Source organism: Stomoxys calcitrans, chromosome 2 (genome assembly GCF_963082655.1).
Source record: "Stomoxys calcitrans chromosome 2, idStoCalc2.1, whole genome shotgun sequence".
In the NCBI taxonomy this organism is placed as follows: Eukaryota; Metazoa; Arthropoda; class Insecta; order Diptera; family Muscidae; genus Stomoxys; species Stomoxys calcitrans.
In genome coordinates this window covers 42,047,110-42,070,301 of record NC_081553.1, presented here as the reverse complement: position 1 = coordinate 42,070,301, position 23,192 = coordinate 42,047,110, and the positions used below count along the sequence as shown (strand labels likewise).

The following is a 23,192-nucleotide window of genomic DNA, read 5'->3' as shown; positions in this document are numbered from 1 at the left end:
TTGCAGTGTTGAGTTTTCGCGGCAGAGAGTGTTGTGCTTGCGTGGTGAATCAGTTATGAGCGCGATTTTACCTTTTGTTTAGAATATATTTCTATGTGTGCCGCAGCAGCAGTGGGGTGCCATTTATGACGTAGGACGTCGTGGTTTCCAGTTACTTAATTTTTAGGAAATTTCTGTAACTTTATTTTTAGAAAATTCCTGTAACTTTATTTTTAGGAAATTTAAACAAATGTGTACAAATGTTCATGCACGCATTTGGCATTGTTTTTTAAGACATGCATTATTTTAATCGTTTTTTAACTTTTCACTGCTTTACATTTTTGCTGTATTGCGATAAAAATAAGAATAATTTTTTCTGATTGGACATGGCTAGATTAGTTGAACGATAAAAATAGTAATATTTTGTGTGCTTTTGAAGATTGTGAATTTTTTCTGAAAGCAAATAAATGTGTTCAATGTCTTCTCGAGTATATCAGATGAGAGTTCCACAGAATGCGGATACTGGAATGCTGCAGTCGGGTATAATTAAGGACATCAAGTGGAGAGTCTCAGTGAGAGACCGGGTGGCACCGGTTCTTGCCTGAATTCTGAGTGCTGTGATACTCTAATAAAAAGGCAAGTTTTTGGCGCCTTTAAATAGCCAAATTCGCGCGGCGAAGATCGCTACTTCCGTATGCAAATATGCATACAACAATCACAACATCCAACACCTCATGCATCTCCGCTGACGATAAAGTGATACAGATCGGCAAGGCAGTAGTTCAACCACACGCATATCACATCACGGTGCTATTCCGTGATAGTAAAAGCGTTCGCATATGGTAGGGGTTAAACAGTACCGGAGATATCCTCCTTCAATGGGGAACTCCGTTTCACCATACCGAGGCATCGACTTCACATAATTTGTAATACAACGTTTTAGGCCAGGCCGGAGGGACGTGCTAGCAATTTTTTCTAAAAGAGTGTCATGACCGACCGTATCAAAGGCTTTCGACAGGTTCAGAACCGTCCTGTCATATATCCTGGACTGATTGAAGCCAAGGCAAATATGGATGATTATGGCAAGCAAAGCAATCAACGAGCTATGTTACCTAGGGAATCCGTGCTTGCTCAGCATATGGAAATTGGCGCCGCAGGTGGCATTCGTAACATCGTTTACGGTGAATTATGCGAAGGCTTTGTCAAATCATTAAGTGTTGTTAAAACCATATAAAAGAATGAAATGTGATAGTAATAGAATTAAAAAACGTTTGAAAAACGTATAAAAACACGTTTAACGATTGCGAATACTGAAGTATATCAGTATTTAGTATCTACGAAATAAATTTAATTTTGTTTTGTACATACCTACCTACAAATGTATTGGAAAGAGTTAGTAATCGGTTTCATGTTTTTCCAATTCTTTCCAATCAAAGTGTCAACTTATGAAATGTCAGTTTACAAACAATTATTAGAAGAAGAAATACAAACAAATTTTTTGAAGAAAATCAAGAAAAATACAAAAATCAACAAATCAAAATAAAAACAATTCAAGACTTCAAGAAAGAAAAAAAATTACAAATATGAGCCGTGCAAACAACAACCTATACCAAGCGTATGAAATTTTGCTGGGATTGGAATCGGAAGAGGAGGAAACGACATCATCTTATGATTCTGATGTAGATTTCGAATCGGATGAAGATTTGTATGATGAAATTTTCAAAAATGAGGAACATTCGCCCACTTTAAGAGGACTTAGAAGTAAATTGGACAATCTCCATGAAGAGATTAGGAATTTAGGATACGAAAATGACATCGCGGAGTTTAAGAATGACTGGAAAATTGACAGGGATTTCGAGAATGTGAAATTGTGGAATGGAAATTGTATTTCAGAGAAAGTCCCATTGGAAGAATTGGAAGGGGTAAGAAGCAAATTGTTCAATCTCGAAAAACTAATCCAAGGCATCCGGACAATGATCAAATATGAATTCGGATTGAAATCGGAAGATAATGAATCAATTAAAGAAAAATGTGAACATTTTATTGGTAGCCATGGCAGCAAAAAATGTAGAACAAATGAACAATTGATATTTTCTGATTTTAAGAAACTAAGTAGCGACCTAAATACAAAAACTATAGAACATGAATCAACTAATGTTGTGCATAGAGATATGGTGGAAGAAAACAAAGATCGTGAAATTCGTTCGAGATTGGATAATTTACGGCAATGGCTTTCAAAATGTGATGGTGCAAATGAAGTAAAATTTAAAAATATTGCGTGTGAATCCTCGATGGCTTTGCGCGGAGATATGGTGGAGGATTCGAAAGATCGCGAAATTAGTTCAAAATTAGAAAATATACGGATATGGCTAACAAATTGCGAACAATCTGACGTAACTTTAGAAAATAAAGAGAATATGCCTTCATTTGCGTCTGAAACAGAATCGGAAATTGGAGATGTTCATGAAGATTTTGATGACGGCATTATTATGGGAGATCGAAAGCGTTCGTCCGAAATAGCAAGCCTACGAAATTGGCGATCAAATTTAAGTGACCAAATTGACAACGCGGGTTTCAGGAATGAGTTGAAAATTGACACGGATATGCAGAATTTTAAATTGGGGGAAGGCAATTTTATTGAGGACAAAGATAATAAAACATTGATTAAAAAAGGTGATGGTTCAAATGAAGGAAAATTTGAAAGTTTTGCTGGTGAATACTCCATAGCTTTGCATGAAGATATGGTGAATGATTCCAAAGATAGCAAAGTTAGTTCAAAATTAGCATATATATTACAATGGCTTTCAAATTGTGAAAATTCAGGAAATATTTCAGAAAATTTTTCCTCATTTGAATCAGAACCAGAATCGGAGATAGGAGTTCTACATGAAGATTTAGATGACGAAGTAACTATGGGAGATCGAAATCGTTCGTCCGAAATAGCAAGCCTACGAAGATGGCGATCAAATTTTAGTGACCAAAATTCTATACTGTCAATGAGTAGCGGCTTTATAAATGAGTGCAAGAAAACGTTTGAACTTGACTATGATGCAGACTTTGAGGATAATGCTGATTAGGAGATTTTTATAGAAATGTAAAAGATTTTCAAAGACGTTAGCATAGAATTGAATAAGGGATAACTTGGGAAAAATGTTATACTAAGGCCACTACATTTTAGTTGAAGGTAAATAATTTTAGTTGCTATTTCCTTAACCGAAACTAGTTTAATTTATTTTAATTTTATTTTAGCTTGGCAAAGTATCATGAATGTATTCGAATAATTAACAAAAAAAGAAAACAATCTTGGCGCAGACAATTGAGTGAAGCAGCAGAAGATATTAAATCAAAGTCATCATGCAGATGAGGAATGGATTTTTTAAAATACGTTTAAGAATAAGCTTTGTGTAAGATGGCTCAATGGGGGTGAATATTGTAAAACAACAAATGAGGAAAAGGATTGTTGAATTTTTCTTAAATATTATATACTTTCTTAAATATTATATATATTCTTAAATATTATGTTTTTTCCTAAATATTATACATTCAATGTCGCTGTTATTGAATTTTTATTATAGAACGTTCCTTAATTTACTTTCAATTCAATTTTACTTACTTCTTTTATAAAAAAGCAAAAAGGCAAATAAAACAAATATTGCAAAAAATCTACATCTGTTTAACCTCAAAAAAAATACGATAATAATTCAGAAATATTATTACAAAGGCGAATTTGTGGTATCGATCGCAGCCGAACGGCTGATTGGATTTTAACAATTTTTTTAATTTTTCCAGAGATGTGCAAAATATATAATAAAAGCTGCAAAATTTTCGAATTAATTTTACAAAAGAATCCATTATTTGTGTGAATGCAAAATCAGAGTCGAGAGTACGAGAAACAACTAATAGATGTGCTGAAAGTATTTAAAAACTATTGCTGTGAGTGGTTGTGGGGTTGTAATTTGCGTAGCCCTACTTGCCGTTTCTTAACAAGAAGGTCAGTCAATTGCTTAAGCTTATGCTGCAGATTGGCGTGTGGTTATTATTATATTAAGTTGGCAACGCATTGTGTTGAGTTCTATCTTTCATCTGCTTGCTTCTGCAGAATATCCAGATACAGAAAATGTACGACAAACTGTGAGTGCGTCGAGAGGAATCTCGGTCTGAGTCGAGTAGGTTTGGCTGGGCAGTTAAACTGGTGGCGTGTGTCGTGTGATCCCAGGTTACCTTCGGAGCACACATCCAACACGCTCGCGTCAATCCTAGCACTGCAGGAGTTGAGCCGGAAAGCAATTGAACTAGAAATAATATGTAGAGGGAGGCTAACTTCTTCAGGTGCAATGGGTGGCGGTCGATGTCCAACGACTGTGTTCATTCACTCGGTAGCTCTTTATCGTCTGCCGTGTCGATGTGAAAGCTATGTTAAAGCCCGCCTGAAACGACGCTTTCTCCGTTTCTCTCTCGTAGCATGGAACCTCTCGCTCGAGATAATGTAGATTCGCACTTATATCTCTGGGCGGTGGATGCCTCTCCATTATATGGCAATTAGGATGGTCGTTGGGATAACAGCCCAGAAGGTATTGCTTAGACAGCATATAGTTATATTTTCGCACAGGTAGGATCTTTGTCTCCTGAAGAAGCTGGTCCACATAAGATAATTGAGAAGATAGCCAGTTGCAGTACGAATGGCAGCATTCTGATGGTTTTGAATTATTATTCCACTATTTGTCGCTTAGCTGGGGAGTCCATATCGGTACTGCATATTTTACAACTGTTCACCCAATTGTTTTTTATGCAGTCAACATGGTTTTCTGTCAGCAACCCAGGTGCTGCCGACACGCGAAGTGAGGGCCTAGTTTCTATTTTTGACCTTGCCACATGAGCGGAGGACGTGAAAGAGTTGTCATATGTGACACCAAGTATTTTGGGATAGTTTGTTATCGGAATCCTTACCCCATCGAATCTCACTTCTAGTTCATCATTTACCCCCAGCATGTATGTTGCGAATAACGTGTCTGAAGATTTAGTGGCAGATAACTTAAAATTCTTTGTAGCGAAATAGGCGGCAAGATCGATGAGGATGTTCAACCTATCGCAAATGTCATCAACGATGGGGCCCGATGTCATGATCGTACAGTCGTCCGCATATGATCTCAATGTTGCATGGAAGGTGTGGAGGGAAATAGAGATAGAGGTTAAACAGTGACGAAAATATCACCCCGCCTTGGGAAACTCCTTGTTTCCCTATGTGGGATTTCAACTTCATATCCCTAAATCTCGTAGACGGATGGCGGCCACATAGATAATTCGTGACCCAGTCTTTCAGTGAGTGCTTCAGGCCTGGTTGGAGGGACATGTTGGCGGTGTCTTCAAATAGTTTGGAATGGCTGACTGTGTCTAAACCTTTCGCGTCCAAGGCCATGAGGACCATCCTATTATTACAAGGACCACGGCTAATATGTGTGGTGATGGCATTCAAAGCAGTTGTTGTGCTATGAAATCTACCGCATAGTGTTGGTGCTAAACAAATTCTTCAACTATACTCGGGAAGGGCTAGTAATAAGAGAAAGGAGATTGGTCTGTCCAACTCTCCTTTACTCGGGTCCTTCCCCGGCTTTAGTAACAGGATCTCTATGCCCATTTCGCCATATCGGGAATTATGAGAATTTTTAGAGACAATTAGAGGATCTTAGTCACGTACTCCAATCGTAGTACATCCATGTTCGTCAGCATCAGTTTAGAGACGCCATAACGAGAAGGTCTTATACCGGGCGTGTCCACAGGTCGCGGAATGCCCCGTATACGGAGTAGCTGCTTAAATAATGAGTGCCTGTGATACTCGATATGACAAGGCGAGCTATTGGCGCCTTTAAAAATGCAATTGTCAGCGGTGGCGATAGGTGAAAATTTGCGCATGAACATTCCACTAAGAAACAGGAATGCCACTGTAACGCAGAAGCTAGCATTTCCATCTATGACGCTGAAAGCCTGGTTTCGAATCCTGGCGAGAACCATTTGTTACGTTACCATGTAAAAACCTCTGCCCAAAGAGTCGTTTGGACTCGGCTATAAAAAGGAGACTCCTTATCATTGAACTTTAACTTGGACCGGACAACACCATTCATTAATATGTGAGAAGTTTGCCATCCCTGGCAATCGGTGTTATGAACCGGAATAATCTAGCTCATCTTTGGAGCGAGACGAGGTTTGTCGCCTATACGCTGGCGCTGCGGATGAAATTTTTAACTTTGACTAAGGCGTTCAATGGCTCGGCGACCACGAATACAGCAAATGGCTCTCCTCCTTTCCTTGCCAGTCGAGATGCTCAATAAATTGACGGTTATATAACCGGGTGCATCTCTTTGGATCAGTCACTGTTACGTCGCCAAAAGTGATTGAGGTACTGCCATCCCTCTTACAGGTGACTTGACTTCGAAAGTGACTTGACATTTGGCTAACACGTGCCAATGCCGGCGCCTAAGTTGCATTGCTTCAAGTGCTTTTAATTTCTAGCTATAGCTCGCCGATTTTCGGTTTAGCGGGGTCAGCGCAACGAATTCCCACACGCTCGTCTGCGAATGTCGGGAAATTGGGCCGCACTTGGCGTATTCGACCAGCTGCTGCAACCAGCACATTAGAGGGGTGACAGCTCATTAAAGCAGCGGTTGGTGTATTCTCTGAAGTACTCTCGACCCACTCGGCCTTCTTCTGATTGATATACGTCAGGCCGGTAGTCTGATTTCAAAGAAATTACGGCTTAGGAAACGTCATTTAGAATATCAAAGGATGCAGTAGGAATGTCTGTCTGTGGGGTCCTCCTTCTCTATGCAAAAATGCCCTGCCCTAGGGGAGAATTACATGAAAGCAGATGTGCATTAAAGTCCCCCAGAACCAGACGGTTTCTGTGAGACAGCAGGGAACTAATGTCGGGCCTATAAATTTGACGCATTACACGTATATACATGTTGTAAAGCTCTATCTCGACAGTACTCCATACACTCTATGTTTGAGTCACTAGGCGAGATGGGTTTATAATGCACGGAATGGCGTATCACGAAGGTCACCTCCATTCCTTAAACGATCTTTACGTAGCACATTGCATCCCTGACAACTGTGCAGGCTGCAGTTGCTGGTCAGCTTTGTCTCCGGGATCGGTCCAACCAATATGTTCTTCCGACTCATACAATCTACTATCTCATCGATCTTGCCTCGGAGTCCGTTGCAATTCAATTGCAAGAAAAATGCACTTCCGGGCATTGGTCCGGCAATATTGGGGATGGGGCATAAGCGTAAAAAGACTTCTCCGGGATAGGCTTAGCATCCCCTAAGAAAAGTTTTAAATACGGCAAATGGCTCTACCCCTAGTCTTGTCACTCTCGGGGTGCTCAATAAACTGACGGCTGAATAACCGAGCGCATCTCTGTTACTGTTACGACGCCAAAGTGTCTGAGATCCTGTCATTACTTTTGTAGGGCCTCGAAAGTGACCTAACAGCAGATCGCAACTTGACAATGCCTTGCCTAAGTTACATTGCTTCAAGTGTTCTAACCACATGTTGTTGTTGTTGTAGCCACATTTTCATGTGGAGGTGGCGATTCTTATAAAGCTCCTGTAGGTGAGCAATTAACTCGCCTTCCACTATCCGCAACCTGTGGATGCTAACTCGCAGCTAAGCCTCTCGTGGCAGAAATGAACACCATTCAGATCGGACCTCAATATTGCAGCCGCTTATGTTTATTGGCCAATGTGGTAATTTTCAGATTCAGCTCTCTGATTCTCGGTTTAGTGAATTCAGTTCAACGAATCCCAACATGCTTGTCTGCGAGTACCACTGCCTGCGCCGGGAAGATGCGCTGCACTTGGGGTATTAGACCGGATGGTATAAATCGAGTGGCTGCTCCGTAAATAATGTCTCAGAATTTCCTTTCAGGAACGGCACATCTGAGTGGGGTGATAGCTTACTGATTGGTGTACTCTCTGAAGCCGACCTAGTCGGCCTTCTTCAGATTGATATATGCACATCAGGCGGTCAGAGGTTCTTCAGATTGATATACGTCAGGCGTTCAGAGGTTATGAGGTCGGGTGGGGAGGTGATCGATCCCAAAAAAAAAGAAATACGGCATGTAGCTCTGTTGAGCTATGTCCCGCTGGTTATTACCTAGGGAAGAATACCATGAAACGTGGTTCGCATTAAAGTCTCCTAGAACCAAGCGATTATGGTCACACAGTAAGCGACCAATGTCGGGCCTATAAACGTACGTACCGGATTGACCCGATGAAGTCCTTCATCGGCAAGATGTATAACAACTACAAAAACGTGATAGTTGTTGTAGCAGTGTGTTATACACTAAGGCGGCAGCCGTTGCCGATGAAAAACTCAATCTGATCAATCCGGTACGTACAACTGGCTACCATGGGATTGACTACAAAAACGTACTCCCTTAATTACGTCAAGCTAGAGCACGAACGAAAACTAGCCCACTCTATGACCCGGGTGCGCCTCTCAGACACCGGCGGATGTTGGATGCGGTTTTGGTTGGACCAGAAGCCTACGGAGCAGGCACTTCGGGATGTGCCTCTCCCATGAGGAACAAAAGAACATGAATGAAGTCCTCGGAGAAAGACCGTCTCCCATTGCACCTAAAGAAATCGACCTCCCCCGGCAAACCAGAGTAGTTCTTGCTCAATAACATTCCGGCAGATGCAGCCTCCTCAACTCCTACAGAGTAAGGATTGATGCCATAGAACCAGCTGCCATGGGATTTCTTAGCCCTGACTGTAACAAAGTGTATCGTCACTCTCTTTAAAATGCAAAATTTTGCTCATAAACACTCCACCTAGAAACAGGGCCAAACTTTTCAAATATCAATGAAAGCTGTTCGATTCAAGCTTAAGCTCAATGATAAGGGGCTTTCTTTTTAAAGCTGAGCCGCAGCGCGGCACCTCTTTGGAGAGAAGTTTTTACATAGCATAGTACCTCACAAATGTTGCCAGCATTACTTACTTTAATCATACTCCGTAAACTAGCAAAGTCTCAAAAATATTTTGAGTATTTTTAAGTTTTAAAACTTTAGATGTATGACGATAATGATGTTGTTTACTGTTTCAGACTTAAGGGACTAGAGCATTTAATAGAAGGTGTGAATATCTCCATAAATCTATTTTCTCATGTCAAATTGCTAACGATAAACCACAAGAGTCAACCATCAGCTATCGTTCAAAGTTACAACACCCCAATTAAAATTTTCAAAAAACTCCCCTCAAACGTCATAACGAATCTGCTGCTTTGGATCGGTCAGTTACCGAAATTTTGATGGGTATATCCAACTTTTTGTTGCTGCTGTCTTATTTAAAAGGTTATTTGTTGCTCTCGCGTCGATGGCTGTCTCTACATAGTAAAAATATACAAGTTTTTTTTTCGTGAAGTTTCCTAAAAACAGAAATTTAAATGGAAAAAAATTACAAAAATTACTTTTTTCAAATTGGAAGATTTGGTATACAACACGGAATTCCCACTGAGCAAATAAAATAGATTTGTAAAAATATCTATGAGTACTAGTTGAAGACACCACGATGTTGTAGACAAAAACTTTCAATAAATTGTATTTTTGCAAATAATAGCTCTGTTCGCGTACTTTTCACAAAAAATTTGAAGGAGAGTAAGAGCCTTTTTACTCTCTTTAAAAAATTTGCAAGCAAAAGTGGGAATACGTCACTAACTTTAGACAGTCGTTTATTTTGCAAAAAATAAATAAAATTTTTGTTTATTATTATTGGCAACGGAATTCTAAAAGGTAGTTATTTAATAATAATGGACTAAAGTACATTATTGTGTTTGTAGTTTATTGAAATGATGACGCCGCCGTTTAGCGATTTTTCCATAACGGCGTCAATAGTTTTGTGCACCTGGCATGAGTTTCTTTCATCATTTTAATGTAAACAATAGAAAAAAATATAAGCAAATTTGCATTTGCAGGTTCCATGTACAAAACTTCATAAAATTGGGAAATAATTAATATAGATGTCTTTAAAATAACATAATTTGTCTTACTCGCCGTGTTTTCCTCTTTTCCAAAGCAACACCTAAAATATCTCCAAACTGCAACGTTCGTATTTCTATTACTAGCAGTAATAGAAATTATTTTTGAAAAATTATCATTACGCAAATAATTATTATTTTCTGGTTTTTTCTTGCATTATTATGTGGCGCGTACATGTTGTTTACCTTTTGATTTTTGACAAACGTCAAAATTTTTCAGTGTTAGAAAAATGGTCGATTGGCACAGCAAAATTAAATTTTTTTCTCACCAATGTTAAAAACAACCCCCTACGTCATTTTTACATATCACTATAGATTGCTATCATGGATGAGCAAGTAAAAGAAATGCAAAAAAATCCCATTGGCTATTGTGAATTATTTGGGGGCAAATACACCACTACTTGCTATTGTTATTGTTCGTTTGTTGGCTAACTTAACCCATGCACACATATACAACATAGACATCAAAAGTGCGTTGACGGTGGCGGCGTTGTTATTTGAAACATGATGCACGAATGTGGTCAATTTGCAATGGTATTTCAAATACCGATGAAGTTCCCAAAATAAAACACCGGCTTACCTTGAGTAAAAAAGAAAAAAAACAATTCTACCATAGTATGAAATTTAAATGCATAGAAAGTAGGCCTTGTCCCTATAAGAAAAAAACTTCTATAAAGAAGAGAAATATTTTTTCAAAATTTCGTGTGTGTTTCAGTTTTTTTCGTTTGTTTGATACATGTTCATGGTCATAGTGTATTGTGTGTTTTTGTATATGCATATGTCACCGTTGTTTATTTACTTTAGTGCGTCGACGTCGGTTAACTTTTGTTGTTGCTGTTTAAACATATTTTTTTGCGGGTATACTTAAAGAAAGCTAAAATATAATAAGCGCAGGCCGCAATAATTTTATGTTAAGTGCATACAAAAAGTAATTTTCCCCCGATTATTTATCAAGTGTACGCCTATTAAATTGATAAAAGTTACAACAACAAATATAATGAAATGCACTTGGTTAAAAGCCTGCTGTGCCACTTTTGTGCATCTCCCGGATAATGTGTCAAAGAGTGTATCCTGAAACGTATTCCCCCGAATATCAAATCACCATTGTTTAATTAGTTTAGTGCGTCGCCGTCGTTGTTAAAGATAAAAATAAAAAGCGCAGGCCATAATAATTGTATGTAAAGTGCATACAAAAAGTAATTTTCCCCCGATTATCTATAAAGTGCAAGTGTTTTAAATTTGAAAAAGTTAAACCAACAAATATAATGAAATGTACTTGGTTGAAAGCCTGCTGTGCCACTTTTGTGCATCTCCCGGATAATGTGTCAAAAAGTGTATCCTGAAAAGTGTTCCCCCGAATATCAAATCACTGTTGTTTAATTACTTTAGTGCGTAGCCGTCGTTGTTTAAGATAAAAATGAAAAGCGTAGGCCATAATCATTTTAAGTAAAGTACATAGAAAAAGTAATTTTCCCCCGATTAACTATCAAGTGCAAGAAGTGTTTTAAATTGAAAAAAGTTAAAACAACAAATATAATGGAATGCACTTGGTTAAAAGCCTGCTGTGCCGCTTTTGTGCATCTCCCGGATAATGTGTCAAAAAGTGTATCCTGAAATTGTTCAAATTGCAGCATATCGCCCCCTCCACGAGTTAAAAACTATTAACTCGATAACAATACCACCTCCACTTCATCAACAAGAACAACAATAGTTCTTCTTCTTCTGGGATTATTCAAGTAGCTGACCTCTCCACAAAAAAAATAAACTGCCAATGAGTCGACGAAGGTCTCTGGATCGGCCAGGTAAGTTAGCAAGGGATATTTTTGGTTTAGCATACACCCACTAGCCAAATGTCAAAGAATGTAAACAATGTTGCCAAGTGTTGTATGATTTGGGTCTTTTAAAAATCCACCCCTCTTGCCTTAAACACTTCGATAAACACTGTTGTGTATGGGACTAATTCGGAATTCCTTTGAATTTCGCCAGGTACACTTTAATTAACAATGGCCACGGATCGACCACGGCGAGTAGGCAGCAAGTCAGTTAACCAACATGCCAATTTTCTCACCATTCTCAGCTGGTGTATTTTCTTTGTTTTTGTTTCCATATTTCTATTTTCTTTCGTTTGTTGGGCCAGTGTTGAGTTTTGGCGGCAGAGAGTGTTCTGTGCTTGCATGCTTGCGTGGTGAATCAGTTATGAGCGCAATTTCACCTTTTGTTTTGAATATATTTATATGTGTGCAGCAGCAGCAGTGGGGTGACATTTATGACGTTGGACATTGTGGTTTTCTGTAACTTTATTTTTAGGAAATGTAAACAAATGTGTACAAATGTTCATACACGCATTTGGCATTGTTTTTTAAGACATGCATAATTTGAAACGTTTTGTTTAACTTTTCAATGCATTACATTTTTAGTTAGTTGAACGATAAAAATGGTAATATTTTGTGTGCTTTTGAAGATTGTGAATTTTTTCTGAAAGCAAAGAAATGTGTTCAATGTCATCACGATGTTCAGATGAGAGTTCCACAAATTGCGGATACTGGAATGCTTCGTATATGGAAAAGCTGCAATTGCAGTCGAGGATAATTAACGATATCAAATGAAGACTCTGTGAGAGGCCGGGTGGCACCGGTTCTTGCCTGAATTCTGAGTGCTGTGATACTCGATATAAAAAGGCAAGTTTTTGGCGCCTTTAATAACCAATGGCCATAATGTTCACGCGGCGAAGATCGCTACATCCGTACACAAATGTGCGTACAAAACCACAATATCCAACACCTCATTCATCTCCGCTGATGATGAAGTGATACAGAGTGGCTGATATCTTCAAATATATGACAGCGAAATAAACGGCAAGATCGGCAAGGCAGTAGTTCAACCACACGCAGATCACATCAATTAGTGGCTGCTATACCGTGTTAGTAAAAACGTTCGCATATGGTTCAATGGGGAACTCCATTTCACCATAACGGGGCATCGACTTCACATAATTTGTAATACAACGTTTTAGGCCCGGCCGGAAGGACGTGCTAGCGATGTCTTCTAAAAGAGTGGCATGAGCGACCGTATCCAAGGCTTTCGAGAGGTTCAAAGCCATGACGATCGTCCTGTCATATATCCTGGACTGATTGAAGCCAAGGCAAATATGGATGATTATGGCAAGCAAAGCAATCGACGTGCAATGTAACCTAGGGAATCCGTGCTTGGTCAGCATATGGAAATTGGCGCCGCAGGTGGCATTCGTAACATCGTTTACGGTGAATTATGCGAAGGCTTTGTCAAATCATAAAGTGTTGTTCATACCATGTAAAAGAATGAAATGTGATAGTAATAGAATTAAAAAACGTTTGAAAAACGTATAAAAACACGTTTAACGATTGCGAATACTGAAGTATATCAGTATTTAGTATCTACGAAATAAATTTAATTTTGTTTTGTACATACCTACCTACAAATGTATTGGAAAGAGTTAGTAATCGGTTTCATGTTTTTCCAATTCTTTCCAATCAAAGTGTCAACTTATGAAATGTCAGTTTACAAACAATTATTAGAAGAAGAAATACAAACAAATTTTTTGAAGAAAATCAAGAAAAATACAAAAATCAACAAATCAAAATAAAAACAATTCAAGACTTCAAGAAAGAAAAAAAATTACAAATATGAGCCGTGCAAACAACAACCTATACCAAGCGTATGAAATTTTGCTGGGATTGGAATCAGAAGAGGAGGAAACGACATCATCTTATGATTCTGATGTGGATTCAGATTCGGAAGATTTCTATGATGGAAGTTTAACAAATGAGGGACATTCGCCCACTTTAAAGGAACTTAGAACTAAATTGGAAAATCTCCATGAAGAGATTAGGAATTTAGGATACGAAAATGACATCGCGGAGTTTAAGAATGACTGGAAAATTGACATGGATTTCGAGAATGTGAAATTGTGGAATGGAAATTGTATTTCAGAGAAAGTCCCATTGGAAGAATTGGAAGGGGTAAGAAGCAAATTGTTCAATCTCGAAAAACTAATCCAAGGCATCCGGACAATGATCAAATATGAATTCGGATTGAAATCGGAAGATAATGAATCAATTAAAGAAAAATGTGAACATTTTATTGGTAGCCATGGCAGCAAAAAATGTAGAACAAATGAACAATTGATATTTTCTGATTTTAAGAAACTAAGTAGCGACCTAAATACAAAAACTACAGAACATGAATCATCTAATGTTGTGCATAGAGATATGGTGGAAGAAAACAAAGATCGTGAAATTCGTTCGAGATTGGATAATTTACGGCAATGGCTTTCAAAATGTGATGGTGCAAATGAAGTAAAATTTAAAAATATTGCGTGTGAATCCTCGATGGCTTTGCGCGGAGATATGGTGGAGGATTCGAAAGATCGCGAAATTAGTTCAAAATTAGAAAATATACGGATATGGCTAACAAATTGCGAACAATCTGACGTAACTTTAGAAAATAAAGAGAATATGCCTTCATTTGCATCTGAAACAGAATCGGAAATTGGAGATGTTCATGAAGATTTTGATGACGGCATTATTATGGGAGATCGAAAGCGTTCGTCCGAAATAGCAAGCCTACGAAGATGGCGATCAAAATTAAGTGACCAAATTGACAACGCGGGTTTCAGGAATGAGTTGAACATTGACACAGGTATGGAGAATGTGAATTTGAGGGAAGGCAATTTTATTGAGGACAAATATAATAAAACATTGACTAAAAAAGGTGATGGTTCAAATGAAGGAAAATTTGAAAATTTTGTTGGTGAATACTCCATAGCTTTGCATGAAGATATGGTGAATGATTCCAAAGATAGCAAAGTTAGTTCAAAATTAGCATATATATTACAATGGCTATCAAATTGTGAAAATTCAGGAAATATTTCAGAAAAATTTTCCTCATTTGAATCAGAACCAGAATCGGAGATAGGAGTTCTACATGAAGATTTAGATGACGAAGTAACTATGGGAGATCGAAATCGTTCGTCCGAAATAGCAAGCCTACGAAGATGGCGATCAAATTTTAGTGACCAAAATTCTATACTATCAATTAGTAGCGGCTTTATAAATGAGTCCAAGAAAACGTTTGAACTTGACTATGATGCAGACTTTGAGGATAATGCTGATTAGGAGATTTCTATAGAAATGTAAAAGATTTTCAAAGACGTTAGCATAGAATTGAATAAGGGATAACTTGGGAAAATATGTATACTAAGGCCACTACATTTTAGTTGAAGGTAAATAATATATTTATATTTCCTTAACTGGAACCAGTTTAATTTAATTTAATTTTATTTTAGCTTAGCAAAGTATAATGAATGGATTCGAAAAATCAAAAAAAGAAATCTTGGCGCAGACAATTGAGTGAAGCAGCAGAAGATATTAAATCATAGTCATCATGCAGATGAGAAATGGATTTTTTAAAATACGTTTAAGAATAAGCTTTGTGTAAGATGGCTCAATGGGGGTGAATATTGTAAAGCAACAAATGAGGAAAAGGATTGTTGAAGTTTTCTTAAATATTATATAATTTTTTAAATATTATATATATTCTTAATTACTATGTTTTTTCCTAAATATTATACATTCAATGTCGCTGTTATTGAATTTTTATTATAGAACGTTCCTTAATTTACTTTCAATTCAATTTTACTTACTTCTTTTCTAAAAAAGCAAAAAGGCAAATAAAACAAATATTGCAAAAAATCTACATCTGTTTAACCTCAAAAAATACGATAATAATTCAGAAATATTATTACAAAGGCGAATTTGTGGTATCGATCGCAGCCGAACAGCTGATGGGATTTTAACAAATTTTTTAATTTTTCCAGAGATGTGCAAAATATATGCTAAAATTAATATTCATGAAATAAAAGCTGCAAAATTTTCGAATTAATTTCCACATAAATTAACGAAAAGAAAAAACAGCATATTGCTGCCTTTTACCAAATAATCCATTATTTGTTTGAATGCAAAATCAGCATTGCGTTGTGTTCTACCTTTCATCTGCTTGCTTCTGCAGAATATCCAAATACAGAAAATCTACGACGAGCTGTGAGTGCGTCTAGAGGAATCTCGGTCTGAGTCGAGTAGGTTTGTCTGGGCAGTTAAACTGGTGGCGTGTGTCGTGTGATCCCAGGTTACCATCGGAGCACACATCCAACACGCTCGTGTCAATCCTAGCACTATAGGAGTTGAGGCGACTGCAAATGCCGGAAAGCAATTTAATTAGAAATAATTTGCAGAGGGAGGCTAACTTTTTCAGGTACAATGGGTTGCGGTCGATGTCCAACGACTGTGTTCATTCACTCGGTAGCTGTTTACCGCTTTGTCTGCCGTATCGATGTTGAAGCTATCTAAGCTCGCCTGAAACGCCACCTTCTCCGGTTCTCTTTTGTAGCACTGAACCTCTCGCTCAAGATAATACAGATTCACACTTATATCTCTGGGCAGTGGATCCCTATCCATGAGACGGTGGTTAGGATTATCTCTGGGATAACAGCCCAGAAAGCACATAGATAATACGTGACCCAGTCTTTCAGTTAGTGCTTCAGGTCTGGTTGGAGGGACGTGTTAGCGGTGTCCTCAAATAGTTTGGAATGGCTGACTGTGTCTAAACCTTTCGCGTCCAGGGCCATGAGGTCCGTCCTATTACAAGGTCTCGCCTGGTTTTGACCACGGTTAATATGTGTGGTGATGGCATTAAAAGCAGTTGTTGTGCTATGAAATCTACCGCATCGTGTTGGTGCTAAACATACGGAAATTCTTCAACTATGCTCGGGAGGGGCTAGTAATAAGATAAAGGAGATTGGTCTGTCCAACTCTCCTTTACTCGGGTCATTTCCCGGCTTTAGTAGCAGAATATCTATGCCCATTTTCCCATATCGGGAATTATGAAAATTTTTAGAGACAATTAGAGGATCTTAGTCACGTACTCCAATCGTAGTACATCCAAGTTCGTCAGCATCAGTTTAGAGACGCCATAACGAGAAGGTCATATACCGGGCGTCCTGTGGACACGCGGAATGCCCCGTATACGGAGTAGCTACAACTGCGGATAATCAGTGCTATTGAGTGGGGAGACTTAGTGAGAGATCGGCCGGCAATGGCTCTTGCTTAAATAATGAGTGCCAGTGCCACATTTAAAAATCCAATTTTCAATTGCCATTTGCCGTGGCGATAGGTGAAAATTTGCATATGAACATTCCATTAAGAAACAGGAATGCCACCGTAACGCAGAAGCTAGCATTTCCATCTATGGCGCTGAAAGCCTGGTTTCGAATCCTTGCTAGAACCGTATGTTACGTTGCCATGTAAAAACTTCTGCCAAAAGAGTAGTCGCACTGCGGCACGTCGTGTGGGCTCGGCTTTAAAAAGGAGGCTCCTTATCATTGAACTTTAACTTGAATCGGACAGCACCACTCATTAATATGTGAGAAGTTTGCCATCCCTGGCAATCGGTGCTATGAACCGGAATAATCTAGCTTATCTATGGAGCGAGACGAGGATTGTCGCCTATACAAATGTGCCTATAACAATATTAACAATTTGGCGCTGCGGCAACCACAAATACATCAAATGGCTCTCCTCCTTGCCTTGCCACTCGAGATGCTCAATAAATTGACGGTTATATAACCGGGCGCAACTCTTCGGATCAGTCACTGTTACGTCGCCAAAAGTGATTGAGGTACTACCATCCCTCTTCGAAAGTGACTTGACATTTGGCCAACACATGCCAATGCCGGCGCCCAAGTTGCATTGCTTCAAGTGTTTTAGGCACATATTCTGCTTATGCTAGTTTACCATCCTTTTAATTTCTAGATATAGCTCGCCTATTTTCGGTTTAGTGGGGTCAGTGAAAAGAATTCCAACACGCTCGTCTGCGAACGTCGGGAAATTGGGCCGCACTTGGTGTATTCTACCAGCTGCTGCAACCAGCACATAGAGGGGTGACATCTTATTAAAGCAGCGGTTGGTGTATTCTCTGAAGTACTCTCGACCCAATCGGCCTTCTTCTGATTGATATACGTCAGGCCTTCAGAGGTTATGGAATCGAGTGGTCCGCAAACGGCGATAATAATGTGCTGATAGTCTGATTCCAAAGAAATTACGGCTCAGGAAACGGGATGGGTCTATATTGCATGGAATAGCCACATGTTGTTGTTTTTGTAGCCACATTTTCATGTGGAGTTGGCGATTCTTGTCAAGCTCCTGTAGGTAAGCAATTAACTCGCCTTCCACTATCCGCAACCTGTGGACGCCAGCTCGCAGCTAAGTCTTTCGTGAAAAAATTAACACCACCCGGATCGGACCTCAATGTTCCAGCCGCATATATTTATTAGCGAACATGGTAATTTTCAGATTCAGCTCTCTGATTCTCGGTTTAGTGGATTCAGTTCAACGCATCCCAAAATGCGTGTCTGCGAGTACCACTATCTGCGCCGGGAAGTTGGGCTGCACTTGAATGTATAAATCGAGTGGCTGCTCCGTTTATAATGTCTCAGAATTTCCTTTCAGGAACGACACATCTGAGGGGGGTGGTAGCTTACTGATTGGTGCTGGTCATTACCTAGGGGAGAATACCATGAAACGTTCACTAGCTTAAGTTAAGGCAGATCTACAGAATCTAGAGCGTGAGGTTCAACGCTACAAGAGAGAATAGAGTTAGATGCGGCATATAGAGCAGGTCTACACAAAATTCATGCAGACATGGTAGCAGATGCGGTAAATAGCAAACAGTGTGAATGTAGTCCTTGGAGAAAGACCGTCTCCCATTGCACCTAAAGAAATCGACCTCCCCCGGCAATCCAGAGTAGTTCGGGCTCAATTACATTCCGACAGATGGCTGCCTCCTCAACTCCTACAGAGCAAGGATTGATGCCGACGTGCAAGTTGTATGTCCCCGATTGTAACCAAGGACCACACGATACACGTCAATTGTTTAATTGCCCAGTCAGACCCAGATCCCTGTGGACGCACCCCATCTTACTGGCAGAGTTCCAGGGTCTTGACACTCAACAGAATCAAGCAGACGAAAGATAGAACACAAGAAACTGCTACAACAACAACAACTAGGTCAAGTTAGGTTAGGTTTAAAAGAGGGTGCGGATATTAATCCGCCCCATGCCACCATGAATATACACCTAGGCCAGTAATCGGCTTGTTGTGTGCTCGAAATTAAACACGTACACTAAGGCGACAGCCTATGGCCGGTGTGGACGCGCCCAGTAGCTCACAGCTAAGCTTCGCGTTACAGCCAAGAACACCCCACAGATCGGACCTCAATGTTCCAGCCCATGGCCGGTGGGCATTCCACCGTTTAAATCCGGTGCATAGAACCAGATGCCATGGGATTTCTTAGCCCTGACTGTAACAAAGTGACTTTATCGTCACTCCCTTTCAAATGCAAATTCTGCTCATAAACATTCCACTGAGGAACAGGGCCAAACTTCTCAAATATCAATGAGTGCTGTTCGATTCAAGTTTAAGCTCAATGATAAGGGCCTGCTTTTTAAAGCTGAGCCGCAGCGCGACACCTCTTTGGAGAGAAGTTTTTACATACATGGCATAGTACCTCACAAATGCTGCCAGCATTACTTTAATCATACTCCGTAAACTAGCAGTCTCTCGGTCAGTTACCAAAATTTTGATAGGTATATCCAACTTTTTGCTGCTGCTGTCTTATTTAAAAGGTTATTTGTTGCTCTCGCGTCGAGGGCTGTCTCTACATAGTAAAAATATGCAAGTTTCTTTTGTGAAGCTTCCTAAAAACAGAATTTTAAATGGAAAAAAATTACAAAAATTACGTATTTCAAATTGAAAGATTTGGTATATAACACGGAATTCCCACTGTGCAAATAAAATAGATTTTTAAAAATGTCTATGCGTACTAGTTGAAGACACCAATGATGTTGTAGACAAAAAATTTCAATAAATTGTATTTTTGCAAATGATAGCTCTGTTCGCGTACTTTTCACAAAAAATTTGTAGGAGAGTAAGAGCCATTTTACTCTCTTTAAAAAATTTGCAAGCAAAAGTGGGAATACGTCAGTAAATTTAAACAGTCGTTTATTTGGCAACAAAATAAGTAAATTTTTTGTTTATTATTATTGGCAACGGGATTCTAAAAGGTAGTTATTTAACAATAATGAACATTATTGTGTTGTAGTTTATTGAAATGATGGCGCCGCCGTTTAGTGATTTTTCTATAACAGCGTCAATATTTTATGTACCTGGCATGCATTTCAATAAATTGTATTTTTGCAAATGATAGCTCTGTTCGCGTACTTTTCACAAAAAATTTGTAGGAGAGTAAGAGCCATTTTACTCTCTTTAAAAAATTTGCAAGCAAAAGTGGGAATACGTCAGTAAATTTAAACAGTCGTTTATTTGGCAACAAAATAAGTAAATTTTTTGTTTATTATTATTGGCAACGGGATTCTAAAAGGTAGTTATTTAACAATAATGAACATTATTGTGTTGTAGTTTATTGAAATGATGGCGCCGCCGTTTAGTGATTTTTCTATAACAGCGTCAATATTTTATGTACCTGGCATGCGTTTTTTTTTTCATAATTTTAATGTAAACAATAGAATAGAAATAGAAGCAAATTTGCATATGCATTAATTTTTCGTGAATAAGGTTCCATGTACAAAACTTCATAAAATTGGGAAATAATTAATATAGATGTCTTTAAAATAACATAACTTGTATTACTCGCCGTGTTTTCCTCTTTCCAAAGCAACACCTAAAATATCTCCAAATTGCAACGTTCGTATTTGCAATATAACTAGCAGTAATGAAAATTAATTTTGAAAAATATTCATTACGCAAATAATTATTATTTTCTGTATTATTATTTGGCGGGCACATCATGTTTACTTTTAATTTTTGCCAAGCGTCAAAATTTGTGTGTTAGAAGCATGGTCGATTGGCACAGCAAAGTAATTTTTTTTTCTCACCAGTGTAAAAAACAACCCCCTACGTCATTTTTACATCTCACCATGGGAGATTGCTATCATTCGACACACGCTCAAAACAGCTGATTTTTGTTTTGGTTGGTTTTTTATTAGCTTGCCAAGGCTGTGTGTCGAATGGTAGCAAAGTTGTAGGGATAGTTAAAATTTGACGTTAAGTGTGGTGAAAATTTTTGAGTAGTTCAGGGGCTGGTAAGCCGCAGCAGACGTCACTAAATTTAAACGGCTTATTTGGCATAAAATTGGTAAAATTAATGTTTATTATCACTGGCAACGGGATTCTGAAAGGTTGTTATTTAACAATAATCGACAACAGTACAGTTTTGTGTTTGTAGTTTATTGAAAGGATGCAGCCGCCGTTTAGTGATTTTTTTATAACGGCGTCAATAGTTTATTTACCTGGCATGAGTTTCGTTCATCATTTTCAGGTAAACAATAGAAAAAATAGACGCAAATTTGCATTTGCATTAATTTTTCGTGAAGTAATTTCTTCTCCCGCTAAAAAATTAATACAGATGTCTTTAAAATAACATTACTTGTCTCACTCGCCGTGTTTTCCTCTTTTCTAAAGCAAGAACTAAAATACCTCCATATTGCAACATTCGCATTTGCAATATAACTGCTAGCAGTAATGGAAAATATTTTTAAAAATATTCATTACTCAAATAATTATTATAATTTCTGTCTTTTTCTTGCATTATTAAGTGGCGCGTACATCTCGTTTACCTTTTGATTTTTGACAAACGTCAAAATTTGTCAGTGTTAGAAAAAATGGTCGATTGGCACAGCAAAATGCAACTGTTTTCTCACCAATGTAAAAAACAACTCTTTACGTCATTCTTAAATATCACCTTAGGAGATTGCTATCATTCGACACACGCTCTTAGGAAAACAATTGTTTTAAATAAAAAATGCTGGCGATACTTGTGAGGTATTTTCCTTAAATAAACGTCAATTTATTGACCCGAGAGTGACAAGGCGAGAAGGGTAGCTATCACAAAATACCATGCAGGAAGCTACGAATGCCATACGTGGATCAAGTAGGGCAAAATGCTTGTCACAGTCGGAATATCTGCACTGATGCTGATCTGCTTGGAGTCGAGTACCTTACAATTGTCCCCAGCCTGTCTGAACACTATTATAATACCCGATGTTTGGAAGATGGGCAATGTGATCCCACTACTGAAACCTGGAAAGGACACGAGCAAGGACGAGTCGTATAGACCGATCTCCCTTCTCTCACCAGTAGCCAAGACACATGAGGGACTACTCCTCCCGATCCTCTCGTTAAACAATTTCCATTCGCCGAGCATTAGCATGCATTTCGAAGGCTGTAAAGGATTACAACTGCTTTACATTCCATCACCGTACACAAAAGTAGAAACAGGGTTCTGCCTTGCTGACAAAGAAACCTTGGACTAACCACCAATGTTATAATTTTTCAAGATTTTCCAAATTTTACACTTTATCTTCTGATGTATAACAACCGACTTGAGGTAAAATTACATAATTTGTCGAGTTTTCTGTACCTGAACACTGGCTGCTCCCTTTCATCTTCCTTAAAAGTAAATACAAATTAACAAATTTCATAATTGCCAATAAACAATATTTTTATTTTTTACTTATCCCTGCCTTTTTGATCCATTTAGTGTTAGCATTTTATTTTCATGTAACAGCTGCTTTTCATAAAACAGCTGACATTTACAAAACATCTGTTCAAAGTTGCAAGTATCTGCTGGCGAAAACAAAGTCACAGTAGAAATTTGCAGGTTTTTGTTTTAGAAATTTTAAAATCAAAGTTCATACAAAACCATAAAACAATTTACATACAAATTTTTTTTTTCAACTTCAAAATTTATCTTCATTTCGGAATTCAATGTGTTTGCATTTACGAAACTTTTGGTCAACTTTACAATAGTGGACCAAAAAGTTACAAGGCCAAGAAAAAACTCAAAGGAACAACTTAGAAGACAACTACAAACTTATGAGGGATTGCAATAAAGTTTTATATGGTTTCATGGAAACTAAACCAAGTGACTACGTCATGTATGGTCCATATGAAAGGTTAACAGTCAGATTGATTGAATGTTCAAAAGTGAAAAATTACTTGAAATTTACGGGCAATAAATTCTTTTGTGTTGGATTATGTGGAGATTCTAAGTTATTTTTACCAACACCTGT

The 23,192-nt window shown here is 38.3% G+C and overlaps 1 protein-coding gene and 1 long non-coding RNA gene across 2 annotated transcripts in view; one reads left to right on the top strand and one right to left on the bottom strand.

Moving 5' to 3' along the window:
• Nucleotides 1-23,192, top strand: part of LOC106095701 (mucin-2) — a 304,912-nt gene that overhangs the window by 6,595 nt on the left and 275,125 nt on the right. The gene's annotated exons all lie outside the window — the stretch shown is intronic.
• Nucleotides 9,015-10,533, bottom strand: LOC131995362 (uncharacterized). The gene is made up of 2 exons (XR_009397421.1): nt 9,474-10,533; nt 9,015-9,403 (listed from the first exon to the last, which is right to left on the bottom strand). It is a non-coding gene; the product is annotated as an uncharacterized LOC131995362 (long non-coding RNA).